Source organism: Macrosteles quadrilineatus, unplaced genomic scaffold (genome assembly GCF_028750875.1).
Source record: "Macrosteles quadrilineatus isolate MER2022 unplaced genomic scaffold, UCM_ALF_1.0 Scaffold_1__1_contigs__length_201487025, whole genome shotgun sequence".
In the NCBI taxonomy this organism is placed as follows: domain Eukaryota; kingdom Metazoa; phylum Arthropoda; class Insecta; order Hemiptera; family Cicadellidae; genus Macrosteles; species Macrosteles quadrilineatus.
The window spans coordinates 85,375,879-85,391,399 of NW_026542594.1; the positions used below are offsets into that span (position 1 = coordinate 85,375,879).

General features: G+C 33.1%; 1 protein-coding gene across 1 annotated transcript in view; it reads left to right on the forward strand.

Annotated features, from left to right (window-relative positions):
• Positions 1-4,492: 4,492 nt before the first annotated feature.
• Positions 4,493-15,521, forward strand: part of LOC128983711 (delta-1-pyrroline-5-carboxylate synthase) — a 50,139-nt gene continuing 39,110 nt past the window's right edge. The window contains exon 1 of the mRNA XM_054403113.1: positions 4,493-4,625. The gene's annotated coding sequence lies outside the window, so the exon portion shown is untranslated. The remainder of the gene's footprint in view (positions 4,626-15,521) is intronic.

Sequence of the window (15,521 nt, forward strand, 5' to 3'; positions counted from 1 at the left end):
AATAAACAGTACTGAAACTGAATCAGCTGTAGTTGCCTTCTCGATCAGCTGATTCAATAGGTGATTGTTGCGACGGCTTTGCGTTCATTACTTCTTTCTTATTTGAGGTTAGTTTTTGTTAACATGGTGCTAACAACTTTAGAAAAAACTTTTATCGTAGAGCATTATTTTCGCTTATACGGAATTGGACGTGCGGGTGGTCCAAGCTTGTCACACACTGCTTTACGTTTTCAGGAACATTTCCACAAAAACCCGCCTAGTAATGCTGTGATTCTTAGTGTTGTCGAAAAATTTCGAAGAACTGGTAGTGTTTTGACACAGCGAAAGGGCTTTTCAGGTCGCCCAGTTACTGTCTGTACAAATGAAAACCACGGAAGAGTGTTGCAGCAAGTGTTACAGTCACCGAAAAGAAGTCTAATGCGAGCTTCTCTTAAACTGAATATTAGCAATACGTCAATGAGAAGAATGTTCAAAAATATTGGTGGTTTTCCCTACAGGATACAAACTGGACAACCATTGGATCGTATAAACAAACTAGCCAGAGTTCAGTACTGTGCTTCAATGTTAGCAATATGCTATGAAGAACCTGATTTTCTGAGTGATGTATGGTTTACAGATGAATGTCATGTGCACCTTAATGGTTACATAAACAAGCAGACAACACGTTTCCTTGGATTTGAACGTCCTGACATTGTTGTAGAGAGGCCACAGCATAGTAAACGTGTAACCATTTGGTGCGCTGTGTCAGGGAGGGGTATAGTGGGACCATACTTTTTTGAAGGCAAAAATGGAGAGACTGTTACTGTGAATAGGGATCGATATAGGGCCATTCTTGATCGTTTTGTGAGTGACCTCAGGAGATTTTGTCGTGCACGAAACCTGCCGTTAGGTTCACAGTGGTTCCAGCAGGATGGCGAAACCAGTCGCACTGCCGTTAACAACATTGCTTTCCTCTGACAAACCTTTGGCAACCGTCTCATCTCCCTTAGAACAAACTTTCCTTACCCAGCCCACTCCCCCGATCTTACAACACCGGATGCTTACGTGTGGGGAATGTTGAAAGAAAACATCTTCCGTGAGGACCCACCATCTACCATCGTTCAACTCAAAGAAAAAATAACCATGTGTATTAGGAGAATGGAACAACCCCTATTCATAAAAATGGTGCAAAACCTACAAGAACGGTACGAGTGTTGCCTCAAACTGAACGGGGCTCATATTGAACATGTTATTACCCGTGTTTAGCCGATTTTGCTTCCTTTGACTTATATGTATTGTTAAAATTTATACATAAAATAAAAGTATTACCATTAAAAGTATTAAAAGTATTTCAGTACTGTTTATTTTGGCTAATACGTATTTAGATATAGGGATGTTTTCCAAAATCAAAAGGCTAGGGTGAACAGGCTATGCGTGTATGAAAGAATATACATCAACTTTTAAAAGTAGATTCTGAGGAATACCATAAGGTGGATAACCACTTGGAAGACCAAGGATGAAGTGGAAAGACCAAGAAGTGAATGAAGTCACCAAACTGGGGTCTACATTGGAAGACCAGGTGAAAGAAGGAAGTATATGTGTTTTGTTAGTTGGCGAGGCCAAAAACCACTTAAATTTTCAATGGCCACGGAGGTAAGTCAGTGAAACGTATTCAATGGAAGGTGGTATGTAACTACCTATAACAAGTGTGGAAATCAGCCCCCAATTTCACTTAAAGGCTTTTTTTACATCGACAAAGTTGATATTTTATTGTTACATAACCGGATTTAAAATGCATACCTTATCTAATTGGATGATAAAGCAAATGACCATGCAACATTTATTTACAAGGTAAATTTTCACTTTAAACTGTTAAAATTTGCCTTTATGTAAATTATATTTTTGTCTGCAACTCTTGAAAAAATCTAACTCAAAATTATTAAACCAGCTGCTCTGAGTTATACACAGTTTTAACTAACTTTATCCCGGTGCGGAAACGGGTACACAACTAGTTTTCATTATATTACGTAACCGTAATTTTCCGACAGATATTTCGTTATCTAATAAATACGAGTATTTACAATTTAAAATTTCTCACACATGCAGTTTATAGCTCCCATGATGGTAGAAGACTGTAAGTGAAATATATATATCAATGCAGCATAGTATCACTGATTATAGTACCCTACGTGAAAAATACACCGATTGGGCATAAGCCTACCAAATACCTGGATAATTAAATTTAATTTATTTTTTATACATGTGGAGACAAACTGTAAAAGCTTGTGACAGTTTATAACATAAAGTAAGGTTCCTACATTAGAGGAATCACTATAAATCAATAAAAATATTTGGAATTAGGATTAGTTATACTATTTTGTATATAGTGTTACCTAGTTTCAAGACCTTATTATAAATACTGGTATTGTAGACATTCTGAAGATGTCTCAATGATGCGAAATGTACATCAACATCAAGAACAAAAGGCTACAACCAAATATAAAAAGATATCTTGTTATTTTTACAAATCGTGCACTTTGGTGCCCTTTCTGTGATTGGGTGTTTATCAGTGAAGGCTTGGTAGGAGGTCGGTGGATAATCACCACCAGCAGAGGAGCAGATAGGTACAATTATGTCGTTAACACTGTAATCTTCCAGAACAGCAAGTGTTCTTCACTAGCACATCAATGAGGGTGGCTTTAATATGTTTAGTAAATCTATCGTTATTTATACACGATGCAACCAATTTAATTTCAACCTGGTTGAATAACAGTTATATTATCTAGAAGATAATTTATGGCCTATAAGAATAACATTCTAAACAAACTGCAGAACGTAAGAATACTACGACCTTAAAAAAGTATAGTAAAACTATTTAGAACTATATATAAATATATATCGTTCATATAGTTAGCATAACAATGCTAATGAATGATTTTCATTTATAGTCTGCACCACAAAATCTACTTTGGAGGCACATACAATAGGTTTACTCCAAAATGTAGTTTTATATTTTATGGGGTACAGTATTCACTTGATTTTATAATAAACTAGCTGAGGACTCGTCCTTCGTATGGGGTTGGTGTATAAGTATAAAATGCTTATTGCAGTTATACTCGTTCTTTGCGTTTACAATGGGAGAGGACACGGTTTAAGAAAATTTGGTTCTTTTAATTTACGCTATGCTATAGTATATATAGCACATCTACCACTGCCTCTAAACAATAAAAATGTGAAATTCTCATTTTTCACAGTTTATTGTTGATAGTTGGTTAAAATTAGATATTGTCATAAATGCAAAAAGAAAAATAATAGTGCTGCACCTTGTTGGTAAACCTTATAAATTTGTAATGTTTTAATATCATAGAACCATCTTGTGTAGTTGAAACAGCTGACAAAATTCTTTTATCTATATATTAATAGGCAAGCATGTTTCTTTAAAACCTTTTTTCTCAGCTCGTGTGTATCGTAGGGAAAATCTACGCATACCGTTAGAAAACTATTTTCCTGTAGGTGTGCAGAATCCCTTTATAAATTAAAATAGGATCAAAAATAAGCACAAAAAATGAATTTGAAATTTTAAAAAATTAACATGGGTGTTATGGGTTGCTATGGTGATGACAAAATAACAACACAATATAAACAGAAAATCAAAACAAATGGAAGACATTCCAATCACATGTTTTATTTACAGTGTGGGATGAAAATAGAGAAGTTTGTACAATACATACTTTTGGTCGATTTTTCGACCACGGGGCGTGCTCTCGTTCCTTTTAAATATGAATACTAATAAGGTTAACATGTGAACTCCATAGCCACTGGGGTCGAGCCCGAAAGGATTTTCTAGATAAAATGTGTCTATATGTTAATCGGAAGTGTGAGCTATCATCACACCAAATTTCAGCCCAATCCGACCAGTATTTTTCGCGTGTACTTATCACAAACATCCATCCATCCATCCATCCATACATCCAAAATTACTCACTTATAATATTAGTAGGATACCCACGTAAAGTCATGAGGCTAATTAAAAATATGTTTTCAATCATCTCGACATTTCAGATAGCCACCATACAATTAAGTGTTTATGCTACATTCTCTATGACTAGATCTGTCAACTAGAGTTCAATAAGAATTGCCATTCGAGGGTTCAAGGGTTAAAACAGAGAACCAGTGTAGATGTGGCAATTTTCTATGTAGTTTCAGTTTTAGTTGTTAATACGCATTCAATAAACGCTATAAGCACAATATAAGAACACAATACTACTAAAGTTTTATTAAAAGTAACATAAAAAAACTATTTAAGAATATAATTGTAAGTATCTGTCCAGCACTGACAGTCAAGTGAAATATTTATTTGAATTATCAGCTACAGTTGTGGCCTCATTACACTAATCATCACTTCACTTACATTGCCAACTTGCAAAACTTTATTATTTTCGCTAAGCACTGGGAAGCGGAAGAGTCAGTTTTGTAACAGTCAAAAGTTCGCACCCCAGTGTTGTAAGTGTTGGTGACGTCAGAGGACCAAGTCCACTCACACACGAGACCCTCTACATTCTAGAGAGTATAGACTTCAGTCAGTGTTGGTGCGAGGTACAACTGGCACCGCATCACTTGTGTTCCCTCTTGTACACTGTTTATAGGTAAGATCTTTGACTATCACTAGAAGTAGACATCCTTTGTAGGTCGCAGACAGCTTTAACAAATATTTTTGAAATTGAATGACATTGATCAAACGCGCTGTTGTCAAATACTGATTTTTGTCAAACGTGTCTTTTTGTCAGGCCTACTCTTTTTAACCAAACATAATTAAAAATTTAACCATCGTAAACAATATTATCTTCTATTTTACATAAACTAATGTAATACTAAATATCCTCACCGCGGCAAATCTGCAGACAGCGAATTTCATTTGCCTAATTGGATTAATACTACAATATGTCCATAAACAATAAATATTTATTTCCCATTTAAGTAACATTAGATTTCAAGTGTGCTTAGGTTTGCTGCTATGGGGGAGGTAAAAAGTGTTTTCCCGCCAAAGACTAATAGCATAGGATGAACTAAATAGATTTGCAAGATTTTATCAACATATATCCTTAAATAAGCAACCTTACAACAGATTTAAACTTACAATAATATGTTACTTAGTTTCCATAAGAATAGGCATTTTAAACTTTAGAATTTTAGAATTTTTCCGTAACCAAATAGTGTAAAAAAACTTAAGTTTCAATAATTTGAACAAATAGTGTTTTTAGCCTCTGGGAACATAAAATGAAAAAGAAAATCGGTCCCGGGCCTAGCTCTTACCGTGCCACCTACGGTAATAACTACTTCCGTATAGAGAAATACGCTTAAGCTAAGTAGGGAATAGAATACACTCTGTAATTTTGTAATTTAGTAATTCTTCAATGTTTTATTTCAATTAAACAATTGGCTACATAACAGTTGGTCTGCATTGATAGGGCAACTATTTCACTATCCAAACATTAATGGTGATACTGTATTACACTTTGTGTTAATAGAAAAAAAAACAATTTAACAAAATGTGGAGTTTGTTTAACATTGACACAAACTTTTTTTATTTTAAAAATACTCGTAGGATCCAATTCTAAGATACTGAAATCATAATGAGCCTGTACATACGAAATTTGTTTGAAATTATTATTTTACCTTCTTCATCCCACGTAAACATTTTAAATCTCGTGCAAGCCAACTAAACGTAACAAACAAGATTGTATTCAGCAATGACAAATAGTTTGAAAGGCCAAACAAAAATAATATGTATCACAATTTTCTATCATTACATCATTTTTATGAATATATATATATAATATATATGTATATAATATTTATGTATATAATATATACGTTTATAATATAAATATGTATAATCTTGAGCAATGTCGAGTATCAATAATTCAAAGGTGTAGTGGAGCGAGTTGTATATTCAAATTATCTAAAAATAACATGCAGACTAAGCTTACTGTTTGTAGATCAATTCCCTCTTGTTGGAATCATTTTGCTATGTTTGTTTTATGTCAAGTATGTATTTTCTTAGAAAGGAATACAGTTTACTGTGTTTCAATATGCCCACAATACATGTAGTCTAATATTTCATAAAGAAGATTCCTTGTTATTTACAGAACGTCAGTGACATTTTATCTAAGTGGCTTACGATCTTATTGAATTTGTCTAGGCTTTGATAAGTGTAAATGATTTACGTAAGGGCTAAGGTACAGAGCAACGATTACTGATACAATAATTTTAATACGTAAAAACAATAGATTTTAATTAGCTTAAAATGTCGATTAACCAAACCCATTCTAATTCTGATAAAATTAAAACCAAAAGCAATTTGTTTTTATTTGATCTTTTAATGGGTTGTAAGTTTTTTTTTATAAGTACAAACATATTACAATCTAGCGGGGTCAAAATCTATCACAGTTTTATCCATTCTGTATTCTTTCATCACATTCTCTTTATGAAAACCAGCTTTTCTAGTGTACATTTATAAGGTCTAGAATAACAGCTTCTGCAAAAGTACAAATAAACAACGTGCCCTACGAACAGGTTGCTATTTTAGAAATATTATACAATACCAAACATTTGGAATATGTTACAAACTCGAAACTCTACAGTTTTAGTAAATCCTTATGTAAGAAGATAACCCCTCAAATCTCAATTAATTGTGATTAATAAAAAAACGCTGGACCAACTAAAAATAACAATACCCCCACCGCAGCAAACCTGCAGACTAAGCGAATTTCCATTTGACTGATTGGATTTACACTGAAATGTCTACTTAAAAATATAACATTTATTCCCGATTTAAATAGAATGAGTTTAACAAGTACTTAGGTTTGCTGCATCAGGGAGGGTAAAACTGTTTTTTTTTTTTTTGTAAAATGTTAATAGTTAGTAAGAAATAAAAACATTTTCCAAATTTGATCAAAATATGTTCATAAACTAGCAAACTACAACAGTTTACTCATTCTCCATAATAATAACATGGGAATTTTAAATTTACAATTTTTTGGAATTTTCTCCGTAACCATTAGGCGCATAATAACGCTTCAATATACTAAATTATTTGTTTTTTGAAGCTCTACAAAATGGTTTGGAAATAAATTGCTAAATTTTATGTTTTTTGGGTCAAAAATGGGAAAAACCTATTTTTACTCCATAAAACCCCCCGTAAACACCCGTTCCCATGGTCCGATCATGCTGGATCGCGAACTCGTTCGAATAAACGTAGGTTTACACGTTTGTACCAAATTTCATCAAAATCGGATCATTTTTGCTCGAGTTATCGTGCTGACGGACACACACACACACACACATATATATATATATATATATATATGAATTTGAACGGATGGTGTTTTTGGCCTCTAGGGACCTCAAAACGAAAAAAAAATCGGTCCCGCGTCCAGGTCTTACCATGAGTACTACGGTAATAGCTTATTCCCTATATGGGAAATTCGCTAAAACTAGAACAAATAAAAGTTTTGAGAATAGACATACTTATATTTTTAGAATAGGAACAGCATATAATATATCAATCACTGTGACTGCCGTAAAAAATCAATAATAAACATTCGCATTTGCAGTTGAGTTGTATTAATTTGAAATTGGTCTGTAAATAAAATAAACTCAACGACAGCGTACCATTATATTTATGCTCTTCTTAGTACTTCTAGAGATAATATACAAATTGGTATAAACTGATATACTTTTATTGATTGCTCAAGAAGGTGATCTCCACACGTTCATTTTTCAAGTGTTGGCCTTTATATTACCAAAGTCAACACCACATTCAATACGTCTATTAAACACGTAGTTAACCACTTAGCTACTAAATGTGTATGCAAGATAGATACATACATTAAACATTCGTCCTGCATTCTTATTCGCCCTAAATATATATATAGGTATTCTAAATGTTACGCTACTGGTTTTTTTACCCAAATGTAAGTAACTCATAATAGGTATAAAATGAAGTGAAATGACTATGTGTAGCTTAGTTACTGACTAGATCAGCTGTCTCTTCAGCCAGGGTCGTTTATAAAAAGCCCATGCAAAGCTAGGTCTAAATTCTAACCAATCAAAAGTTTCTGCATTTTCTCAGGATCGAATTGTGACACTTTGATTGTTAGGCGTGTACCACAACCCCTAAACTATCCAGCTACTTTAAGCATATCCTAAATATCCATATGCCAAGTGATCTCCCATAGAGTAAGTTAGATACAGAAAATATGGTCAAACTAATAATTGTAGTTGTAAGTCTGAGTCAGAATGGTTACAACTTATAAATGGAAACCAAAGTCCAGGTTGCATTTTTGGATGTACTGTATATAACGTAAGTTTATGTCTCAAGTTTAAATTAACCATAGGCCTATTATTTCCTAGTTTTGGCGAATTTAACTATATAGGGAAACAAATTATTTAAAATGATAAATCGTTGGTGTACAATTTATGGTTACAGAGAAACTAAAAAAAACCTGTTAATTTAAAATGTCTAATTTTTTTAGAATTAATAAACTGATTTAGTTTATTGTTTATAAATATATTTTGATTCAATGTATATATTTGTAAATGTGTTTTCTAAATTTTATACCCAGCCATCAACATTTCACTAATAACACACTTGCTTACCTTACATGTTGAAGTGAACCTAAGTACTCAACATGATTAATATTATTTAGATTGGTTGATATTATTGAAATGCTACTTTTTTAGGAAGTATTTGAGTGAAAATTCAGCCACGTTAAGGAAAATGCCCTTAGTCTGTAGGTTTGCTGAGGCAAAAGTATTTGACAAAATCGGTACTATAAAAAGTATAATGAATATTTCCCGCTGTTGTAACTTTAATGTTAGCTTTACAGTAAAGCATAATAGAGGGTGAAAATATATATAAAAAGGTTACATGAGTATATATGGGTCAAAACCCAAAACTAAAACGCTCGAAGCCTTTTTTACTATCTCAAGGCTCTTAGTGATAAACAAGGTTATTATTCTCAAGGTTTCGAGGTCACTCAGTAGTTCAATCATACTTTTGTTAGATAAACATTCTTGAGATATAACAAACTAAAAGATTGCATTCAATAATCATTACTTATTTAAACGATTTAAATCTTGATCTGGGTAAGATTGATACCTTATACGTTACGGGATAAAGGTATTATTTGTAAGAAAAAGGTTTATAAAATCTTTGTCTGACCTTACACGAGAATGAGTTTTAAACAAAATGTTTTCTTTATACTTTTAACTCGAAAACTTAAAACAAACAACGCCTAAGTAAGATATGAAATTATGAAAAATAATGTATTAACTTAATGAATGAATACTTTTTTAAAATAGCATTAACTATAGCATCAAGTGACATAAAAGACAAAACGTAGGTAAAGGATTGATTAAACAGATCGTTACTTGGTACTATTACGCGCAACAGGGTGATTATCAGATCATTATCCTGGAAACTCAACCTCCAAGTACGAATATCAATGTTAACGGCAAGAAACTAATCTTATTAAAAGTTGTCATTGAAACACATTCGCTCAACAACGAGATGTCATAAAAAGCAGCCGGTTCAGCTTATTGTTTCTCCAAACGTTGATGTGAAATAATTAATTTTAGAGGAGAGTCTTTTAACAATTCCTACGGATTGACCTTTACGGATTTTTACGGAAAGGGACCACCGTTAGTCGGTGGGTCCTATGAATTTCTTCTATAAATAAATGGACTGCTGTATCCTACTAATAAATACTACCTTTACAATATTACAATATTACAATATTACCTTTAAATCCATACAGGATGATTAAAAAAGAAATTAACGTCTTTTTTGGTCAAGTACAGGTATGTTTTAACTACATGGACAATACAATACACATTTTCAGAAAGTAAATATTTTCAAGTTTTCCCCACACATTACAAATGTTCAATATGTGCATCTCGAGCCACATAGCGAAAGTAAATCCGATATTTATGTCGTTAACAAACTCGCTGAAGGGTGGGCTGATGAATAATCCAACACGGCTGGGAAAATGCTTTCTCTCGGCTGCAATAGTGTTGATGGGAGAGGAGTTTAAGTTGAAGAGGATGAAAGTAATGCATAGGTATTACATATCATTGCTACTTCATCATTGCTACTCTCATAGGATGTGAGTTGAATCTTGTACTATGCACATACTAGTATATGTATATATAGTATATGTATAGTATATGTTGTGTATGTTTGTACCATTTAACTTCACATCAGCATCATTTCCGAAGGTCTCACAGTGTCTTTTGGCCAAACAACCTGTAGTCTTGAACCTCCCATGCCAATCGTAGATCGACTTCTTAACATGACGATCTTTATTATTATGAGTCCGGAATATACGTTAAGCAACAGAAGCTGATTGAGTTGTTTCCCAAACAAAGCACACGGGAAGATTTCTCTAAAAGTGTAGGAGCCGTTATATTCGGAAACTTTAAACTTACCCAACATATTAATTCCATTAGCATTGCTGACGACTGTCAGCTATTTAAAACAAATATTGAGTTATTTCACTGGTCTTTAGTACCAACTACACTGATGTACTTCATGTAACTGTTTATATAGATGTATAAAGCTTTTAACTTCTTTTTGAATCATCCTGTATTTTAATCTATACCACTGGCATTGTGAGTGGTGTATTCCCACGTTGTTTAAGGTCTAATAATCCTGGTAGTGAACATTCTATAGCTTATATAATTTACATTCACATAGTATGTAAAAGGTTTTAAGAACAATAAGTGTAAATTACATACAGAATTAGTTACACAATTAAAGTCTTTCGTTACTGTACTGAACACATAACTATTAATCGTTTCACTGCTTGTTAAGCTTATCGTTAGCATATGGTTTGTCACTATGTTCAAAACGTAGTGAAGCAAAGCTCACAACATTACAAACTCTAGTTGTTCTGTCCGCGCTCTACAACGGGGCAAGAATACTTATGTAGAAGAATGTCAGTCTCTAATTCTGCTCTAAAAACACACACAACTGAGGTCATATATCATGCTAATTATATAGGCGAATCTCAACTGTACTAGTTTATTGCTTATTTTTAGAAACTCTCTTGCATTAAACCGTGTGTCAGATTTAAAACTGTTAAAACTTTATCGTAGTGTAAACATCAATATAATGAGAATCAAAAGATTAACTCAGGGGAAAAAATAACAAACAAACTATGAATCAAAACAAATGTAACAGCATCTTTAATATGTTCAATGTAATTAAATACAACACAGCCCTATAGGCCCTATAGGAGGTGGGGCCCTTGTGAGAGAGTTGATAAAAAATCTGAAATTTTTCGGGGAGGTTTCACTTCAAGATCTTTCAGTCAAGCATACCGTTGATAGATGTGTGGCTTAGGGTTTTCTCAAAAAATACAATATTCCATTTCAAATTATTATGATAAAACGTTGAAAATGTAAGTAATACGTTCCTGAAGCTACATTCCCAAGACATGGACAGAGTGTATACACATAAGTATATGTTCTGAAGTAAAACAAATTTCAATGAACTATAAATCCTTTATAAACGAATGGGAAAGATAACACATGCCTTAGCCACAAATCATGTTGGCAGTTAGGGTGGCTCAGCTATCATTACCAACATTTCCCGATATTGATAGCTCCAATATCAGATCAGGTGTGACATCACTTGCCTATGACAACTGTTTGTGAACGACAGTCATCCCTACAACTACGTTCATCTGGTGGCATTATCATTCTGATATTATACCAACATAATATATGAACGTTAAGGAAATTGCATTAATTTTATTGAAAGCTTTCTTTGTAACAGCATAAAAAATTGGACATTCGTAAAAATGTAGCATTCATGGGGGGGGGGCTACACAATACGCATTCCAAGTACATTCTCAAATACATGTACATTTATTGGTTCAATTTAAAAACATAAAGTCCTATTAGCTTCACATACCCTCTTCCTGGGACAATAATCTAATTCCAAATATACCTCTTTTGAATCTCATTTATAATTTGTCTATACTATGTCGGAGACTTTTGATTGACAAAAAGTAAATTTTTTTATGTTTATGATCCATACTGGTTCTGTTCAAATATTCGTGATTTATAGTTTGTTTACTTTTTCCCTGAGTTAATTTCTGCCTGTGTGTAACTGTTTTTACATTAGATTTCGAGGCACACATTCTTATGTATTCTTGCCCCGTTTCAAAGCAGCTACAACTATTTTAGGGCTACAACTGGGCAGAACAACTGTTTTAGAATATAAATTGTTTTCCAGCAGTGCAGTAACGATAGTTGTTCATGGGATAAATATAAATAATTTCTGTACTAGGAATTTTTAGAAGTCTTTTCTTTATCACAGAACTGAATAGGCCTAGTAGTTATTGATAACTATTCACTTAGTTTCGTTGAGTTGACCAAACATTATTTCACTTGTGATGGTACTCCTAAAAACGTCATGAGTTTTTTTGCCCTCTCGTGCTAAAACTAGGCCTACGTCATACCAACAGCTCTATATGGTACTCTAATATAATATGGTGACTCTAATATAAGGTAGTTTTCTTTTTTAATGTAAAAAGTAAGAACTAAAACATTTCCGTTCAACAACTGTTTTTTTTTTTTTTCATTTCGCAGTAGATTTAAAACAGTAACGAGCATCAGAGATAAGCGAGAAATCCCGTTTGAACTGCAATGGTTGTGCAAACAGTCGAAGTCCACAGCCGTCTCTCTAGAGAGAAGACTGCTAGATAACCTCCATTGCCACTTCCTCGTCCGTATCGCTCTCTGCCTCTGCCGCGAAACAACACCAATAACACGTAGCTTGAAGTGCCACCAGGTTTGACAAGTGAAAACATGCATCCGTGGGAATAATAGTCACTGTTTGATACTTGAGTATGCCGATTGGCTAGGACAAGAAAGCATGATGAGATCAAGCCGTGTGATTTCTAAGTTTTTGTAAGACGAACTATTTTCCATTTCTCTTTTGGCTGCTAAAAATCAAGGAAAGTAAATAGAACAAACGTCTAAAAACACTCAAAACATATAACACGTACAATGCTAATCAATAAGTTATTTAAGAACCAAGCAAAAAACAGAAAAATGTCCATCTGCCTCATTGTATCTTAGGAGTACATCTGTGACTAGGAACATGGGTACTTTAAATTCAGATTTTTTCTTTAATTTTATCCGTAACGATTAACCGTACGTACAAAAACACTTCATACTATAAAAATATTTGATTTTCCAGCTCTACAAAGTGGTTTAGAAACATTCGGAAATTCAATTTTTTATGACCAAAAATCAGAAAAACAATTTTTACCCCCATACATCCCCCCAAAAAGGAATGGGTATTCCCATAGACCGATCATGCCGGTTCACGAACTCGTTCGAATAAACGTGGGTTTACACGTTTGTACCAAATTTCATCGAGATCGGATTATCTTTACTCGAGTTATCGAAATTTAACTCATACTAGCAGTCCAAAAATGTTACTATACAGTGTTCTTATAATGAAACCATTGTTTATTGCTGTATTGTAGTATTCATAATGTAAGTGAACAAGCTTTCTCTTTAGGAGAGGGATGTTATAATAGTAAATATCCAAACTTCTAAATATGCTTCAGTTAGAGTTGCTGAGAACTGCTATAAAACACGTTATTGACTCGGGATTACATAAATAAACATTTCGTGCTCCAATATCGTGGAAAACAGAGTGTTTCTAAAGAGTTGTTTCATTAAATCTTTACTTTTTAAAAACACGTCATGTAATTAAAATACTAAAATGTATAGACAGTATTTTCTACAATTTCCTTAGTCTGTTGTTTTACTGATCATTTAGAATTTCTTAAGAATTTATCTTATGAACACAATTATTGTATGACAAATAAATTGATAAAATTATTAAATCTGTATCAATTACTTTTAATTTTGTTCTCATTTTTCAAAACGTATATGCTTTGTTTTATTTACTGTAATGAATGCGTAGTCATTTGATTGATTTTATGTTGTAATATGATGATGATTGATGATTTTCTGTTGTAGTCGACACACGTCTTCTCCTTAGTTGGGCACCTACCAAACATAATAGTCCAATTGGCCAATGTCAATCATTTAAGATATTTATTTTTCCAGAAAGGAGTAAAATTCTTAAATATATCTACCCTTAAATTTTATAAATTTAAAATGTTTCTAATAGTTCATATTGAAGCAAAATTATAATTTAATTTAGGAATGTTTATCTGAGAAGCACTTTATTCGATTTGATAATCTATCAAGCTTCAAGCTATTATTAATCAATTCGACCAAGTATATGTTCTGAAGTAAAACAAATTTCAATGAACTATAAATCCTTTATAAACGAATGGGAAAGATAACACATGCCTTAGCCACAAATCATGTTGGCAGTTAGGGTGGCTCAGCTATCATTACCAACATTTCCCGATATTGATAGCTCCAATATCAGATCAGGTGTGACATCACTTGCCTATGACAACTGTTTGTGAACGACAGTCATCCCTACAACTACGTTCATCTGGTGGCATTATCATTCTGATATTATACCAACATAATATATGAACGTTAAGGAAATTGCATTAATTTTATTGAAAGCTTTCTTTGTAACAGCATAAAAAATTGGACATTCGTAAAAATGTAGCATTCATGGGGGGGGGGGCTACACAATACGCATTCCAAGTACATTCTCAAATACATGTACATTTATTGGTTCAATTTAAAAACATAAAGTCCTATTAGCTTCACATACCCTCTTCCTGGGACAATAATCTAATTCCAAATATACCTCTTTTGAATCTCATTTATAATTTGTCTATACTATGTCGGAGACTTTTGATTGACAAAAAGTAAATTTTTTTATGTTTATGATCCATACTGGTTCTGTTCAAATATTCGTGATTTATAGTTTGTTTACTTTTTCCCTGAGTTAATTTCTGCCTGTGTGTAACTGTTTTTACATTAGATTTCGAGGCACACATTCTTATGTATTCTTGCCCCGTTTCAAAGCAGCTACAACTATTTTAGGGCTACAACTGGGCAGAACAACTGTTTTAGAATATAAATTGTTTTCCAGCAGTGCAGTAACGATAGTTGTTCATGGGATAAATATAAATAATTTCTGTACTAGGAATTTTTAGAAGTCTTTTCTTTATCACAGAACTGAATAGGCCTAGTAGTTATTGATAACTATTCACTTAGTTTCGTTGAGTTGACCAAACATTATTTCACTTGTGATGGTACTCCTAAAAACGTCATGAGTTTTTTTGCCCTCTCGTGCTAAAACTAGGCCTACGTCATACCAACAGCTCTATATGGTACTCTAATATAATATGGTGACTCTAATATAAGGTAGTTTTCTTTTTTAATGTAAAAAGTAAGAACTAAAACATTTCCGTTCAACAACTGTTTTTTTTTTTTCATTTCGCAGTAGATTTAAAACAGTAACGAGCATCAGAGATAAGCGAGAAATCCCGTTTGAACTGCAATGGTTGTGCAAACAGTCG